The sequence below is a fragment of the Aethalodelphis obliquidens genome, unplaced genomic scaffold, assembly GCF_003676395.1.
Source record: "Aethalodelphis obliquidens isolate GAN/ISIS:26980383/991018 unplaced genomic scaffold, ASM367639v1 scaffold78, whole genome shotgun sequence".
NCBI lineage: Eukaryota > Metazoa > Chordata > Mammalia > Artiodactyla > Delphinidae > Aethalodelphis > Aethalodelphis obliquidens.
In genome coordinates, this window is record NW_020838022.1 from 1848444 (window position 1) to 1854443 (window position 6000).

Genomic DNA, 6000 nt, shown 5'->3' on the forward strand with positions numbered 1-6000 from the left:
TCTGTGAGAACAATGAGCAGATAAAAAAAAACAAAAAAGGATACAAGTTTTCCAGGGCCTGAACCAAAATGGCAGAGCAGAAGGATGTGCTCTCACTTCCTCTTGTGAGAACACCAGAATCACAACTAGCTGCTGGACAATCATCAACAGGAACACACTGGAACTCACCAAAACAGATACCCCACATCCAAAGACAAAGGAGAAGCCACAATGAGACGGTAGGAGAGGCGCAATCACAGTAAAATCAAATCCCATAACAGCTGGGTGGGTGACTCACAGACTGGAGAACACTTATACCACAGAAGTCCACCCACTGGAGTGAAGGTTCTAAGCCCCATGTCAGGCTTCCCAACCTGGGGGTCAGGGAAAGGGAGGAGGAATTCCTAGAGAATCACACTTTGAAGGCTAGTGGGATTTGATTGCAGGACTTCGACAGGACTGGGGGGAACAGAGACTCCACTCTTGGAGGGCACATATTAAGTACTGTGAGCATTGGGACCCAGGGGAAGGAGCAGTGACCTCAGGAGAGACTGAACCAGACCTACCTGCCAGTGTTGGAGGGTCTCCTGCAGAGGCGGGGGGTGGCTGTGGCTCACTGTGGGGACAAGAACACTGGCAGCAGACGTTCTGGGAAGTACTCCTTGGCGTGAGCCCTCCCAGAGTCTGCCATTAGCCCCAACAAAGAGCCCAGGTAGGCTCCAGTGTTGGGTTGCCTCAGGCCAAACAACCAAAAGGGAGGTAACCAGGCCCCACCCATTAGCAGTCAAGTGGATTAAAGTTTTACTAAGCCCTGCCCACCAGAGCAACAGTCAGCTCTACCCACCACCAGTCCCTCCCATCAGGAAACTTACACAAGCCTCTTAGATAGCCTCATCCACCAGAGGAGACAACAGAAGCAAGAAGAACTGCAATCTTGCAGCCTGTGGAACAAAAACCACATTCACAGAAAGATACACAATATGAAAAGGCAGAGGGCTATGTACCAGATAAAGGAACAAGATAAAAGCCCAGAAAAACAACTAAATGAAGTGGAGATAGGCAACCTTCCAGAAAAAGAATTCAAAATAATGATAGTGAAGATGATCCAGGACCTCGGAAAAAGAATGGAGGCAAAGATCGAGAAGATGCAAGAAATGTTTAACAAAGACCTAGAAGAATTAAAGAAAAAACAGAGTTAAACAATACAATAACTGAAATGAAAACTACACTAGAAGGAATCAATAGCAGAATAACTGAAGCAGAAGAACAGATAAGTGACCTGGAAGACAGAATGGTGCAATTCACTGCTGTGGAACAGAATAAAGAAAAAAGAATGAAAAGAAATGAAGACAGCCTAAGAGACTTCTGAAACAACATTAAACACAACAACATTTGCATTATAGGGGTCCCAGAAGGAGAAGAGAGCGAGAAAGGACCAGAGAAAATATTTGAAGAGATTATACTCAAAAACTTCCCTAACATGGGAAAGGAAATAGCTTCCTAAGTCCAGGAAGTGCAGCGAGTCCCATACAGGATAAACCCAAGGAGAAACATGCCGAGACACACAGTAATCACATTTACAAAAATTAAAAACAGAGAATAATTATTGAAAGAAGCAACGGTAAAATGACAAATAACATACAAGGGAACTCCCATAAGATTAACAGCTGATTTCTCAACAGAAACTCTACAAGCCAGAAGGGAGTGGCATGATACACTTAAAGTGATGAAAGGGAAGTACCTACAACCAAGATTACTCTACCCAGCAAGGATCTCATTCAGATTTGATGGAGAAATCAAAAAATTTACAGACAAGCAAAAGCTATGAGAATTCAGGACCACCAAACCAGCTCTACAACAACACTAATGATGAAAAATCTGAAAGAGAAATTAAGGAAAAACTCCCATTTACCATTGCAACAAAAATAATAAAATATCTAGGAATAAACCTACCTAAGGAGGTAAAAGACCTGTACTCAGAAAACTATAAGACACTGATGAAAAAGTGAAACATGATACCAACAGATGGAGAGATATACCATGCTTTTGGATTGGAAGAATCAATATTGTGAAAATGACTATACTACCCAAAGCAATCTACAGATTCAATGCAATCCCTATCAGATAACAATGGCATTTTTTACAGAGCTAGAACAAAAAATCTTAAAATTTATATGCAGACACAAAAGACCCCAAATTGCCAAAGCAGTCTTGAGGGAAAAAAATGGAGCTGGAGGAATCGGACTCCCTGACTTCAGATTATACTACAAAGCTACAGTAATCAAGACAATATGGTACTGGCACAAAAACAGAAACATAGATCAATGGAACAAGATAGAACGCCCAGAGATAAACCCACACACCTATGCTCAACTAATCTATGACAAAGAAGGCAAGGGTATACATTGGAGAAAAGATAGGCTCTTAAATAAGTGGTGCTGGGAAAACTGGACAACTACATGTAAAATAATGAAATTAGGACACTCCCTAACCCCATACAAAACAATAAACTCAAAATGGATTAGAGACCTAAATGTAAGACCAGACACTATAAAACTCTTAGAGGAAAACATAGGAAGAACACTCTATGACAGAAATCACAGCAAGATATTTTTTGATCCACCTCCTAGAGTAATGGAAATAAAAACAAAAATAAACAAATGGGACCTAATGAAACTTAAAAGCTTTTGCACAGCAAAGGAAACCATAAACAAGATGAAAAGACAACCCTCAGAATGGTAGAAAATATTTGCAAATGAATCAATGGAAAAAGGATTAATCTCCAAAATATATAAACATCACATGCAGCTCAATATTAAAAAAACAACCCAATCCAAAAATGGGCAGAAGACCTAAATAGACATTTCTCCAAAGAAGACACACAGTCAGCCACGAAGCACATGAGAAGCTGCTCAACATCACTAATTATTAGAGAAATGCAAATCAGAACTACAATGAGTTATCACCTCACACCAGTTAGAATGGGCATCATAAGAAAATCTACAAACAACAAATGCTGGAGAAAGTGTGGAAAAATGGGAACCCTCTTGCACTGTTGGTGGGAATGTACATTGATACAGCCACTATGGAGAACAGTATGGAGTTTCCTTTAAAAAGCTAAAAATACAATTACCATACGATCCAGCAATCCCACTACTGGGCATATACCCAGAGAAAACCATAATTCAAAGAGACACATGCAGCCCAATGTTCACTGCAGCACTGTTTACAATAGCCAGGTCATGGAATCAACCTAAATACCCATCGACAGATGAATGGATAAAGAAGATGTGGTACATATATACAATGGAATATTACTCAGCCATACAAAGGGACAAAATTGGGTCATTTGTTGAGACGTGGATGGATCTAGAGACTGTCATACAGAGTGAAGTAAGTCAGAAAGAGAAAAACAAATATCGTATATTAACGCATGTATGTGGAACCTAGAAAAATGGTACAGATGAACTGGTTTGCAGGGCAGAAGCCAAGACACAGATGTAGAGAACAAACGTACGGACACCAAGGCGGCAAAGCCACAGGGGGGTGGTGGTGGTGGTGTGATGAATTGGGCGATTGGGACTGATGTGTATAAAAATGATGACTAATAAGAGCCTGCTGTATAAAAAAAATAAATAAAATTCAAAAATTTTTTAAAGAAAGAGAAAACAAAAAAGAACAAAAGAAAAAATACAAGTCATGTAATATGATGTGACCTCTTCTTTGGGTCTTAAAGTCTAGACTTGAATTATTTACTCAGTGGGAAAGAGGTAAAAGCTTATTTCAGTTCTTCATTAAAAATAATCTAGGAGTTTGTTAATTTTTTAAAAACATACATCACACTCATTTCAGTGCGAGGTAAAGAAAGAACTCAAAATCAAACCTTTATCCTTAAGTTCTGAGTAGTTCTTAGGAACACTGACTATAAATATCTTTTCCTCTTCTTCTTTTTTAATTAGACAAACTCAATCAATTTTCACCTATGCGGTTTACTAGGTATAAGAGTGTGGCCAGTTAATTCACTCTCTGTACCTGAGTTTCCTCCTGAGTAAAATACAGAAAGCAAGAAAACCTTTAGGATTTTCATGAGGATAAAACTAATGTTTTAATATTTTATAACCTGGGGGGCTATACACGTTTTATTAGTAATAGCAGGCCCTCATGGAGGAGGTAGCAGTTGAATTAGAAATTAACGGATGGGCTAGATGAGCAGGATGAGGGTAACAATGCTTGAGAACATTCACATAATGCCTGCTATGTGTCAGGTGCCATGTCAGACACCTTCCCATGTCACATTTTCAAAAATTTTGAACAAAAGCAAGGAGGCTGAATTTTTAGAAAGGGTCACTGAGTAAAAGAGATTAAGGGAATAGAGCTAGAAATGTAGGCTGGAGCCAACTAGCTATGGTCACAAGTACCAAGCTAAGGACTTCCATTTTTATCCTGACAGGCAACAAGAACCGTATCACTGACACTTGGCTCAGTGCAGTGGCTCACCACTATAGTTGACTCTTTAACAGCAGGGGTTTGAACTGCACAGGTCCACTTATATGACAGATTTTTTTTCAGTTTTCAATACTACAGTACTACACGATCCGTGATTGGTTGAATCCACAGATATGAAAATATGGATATGAGGGAACCATGGATTCGGATGGCTGACTCTAAATTATTCTCGGATTTTCCATTGCGTGGAAAGGTGGCACCCCTAACCCCGCCATTGTTCAAGGGTCAACTATACCACTAGTGGTGTTGATGAAGGTGAATTTGCTTGCTAGGGGATGGGGAGAGTCAGGGGAAACTGGTACATATGGGAGGCTCTTGCATTAGCCCAGGACTGAAGTAGCTTGGCAATCCTTTAAGATAAACAAACAAACAAACAAACCAGAACATTGAGTGTAAGGTAGAATTACTTTAGTTTTAATTAGAAATAAAACCTTGTATTTTTCTTTACAGACTGCTTCTTAAAACTCTGTGGAAATGTCATCATGTGAAGTCTCCTTAGACTAGCAATCAGTTGGGCCTGGTTCCAGACTTGACATCTATGCCGAGAGAATTCGGGATGCACGCTTAACCTCGCATTTCTGTATTGTTCCTCATCTCTTATTGTCTGAACCCCTGGCTTTGTCATGTATGGAACAAGAAAATGGCAGTTTCTGGGAGGAATGATCTTTGAACAGCATTTAAGGACGGGAATGAAGATTCTAAGTTGGCATGGATAAGTTTTATTCATTCTTCAACTGTTCCACCTAAAGCTCTGTTTACGGGTTGAGAATTGTCACCTTTGCAAATAGGCCACATTTGAAAAGCTCATCTGGGAATCTGTAGAGTCTTTTCACAGTCCTCAAGTGAACATCTTGACAGGCCGTGAGGAAGCAACAGGACAGAGAGTCACGCCTCAGCAGTATACTTGGTCCAGTGTGACCAGAAGTCCCTCAGACACAGTCAAATAGCAGAAGCGCAGTACTCCAATCAGCAAGATGATCAGCCATCATGTAGCTGCCTCCTCACACCACATCCAAAAATGTACCTAACAGATGGCTGGTTACCATATAGAGACGGGTACACCTGCCTTCCTGAGCTGCACATAGGAACATGTGCTACTGAATATGCAGAACATTTCAGAGCCAGCCTGCTCCAGGGCCCAGCAGTTGCTTACGGCATGCAAATTTGAAAGGGAGATTCCAAGAAAGAAACCTTTCATTTCATTAGTGCCGACAAAGATTCTCCCTGATGGTTCTCTTTATTAATTTTGTATCCCATGCCCTCACCAAGATGTGGAGACTTCGGCACCACTAATAGAGAAATGTCCACTTACACAGCAAAGCACTATTTGAAGCCCAAATGCCTCCCTGAGAGCTGCTTTGCATTGACCCTGAGAAAGTGGAATGGATGACTTGTTTTTTACTTTAAGAAGATTTTATACACTTTTGCCAAGGTCTTTAATGAGTGGCAGTTGGTCTTTGCTTTAATGGAAGATCAGTGGAAAGTCTTTGTGTCGTGAATATCAGCACTTATATT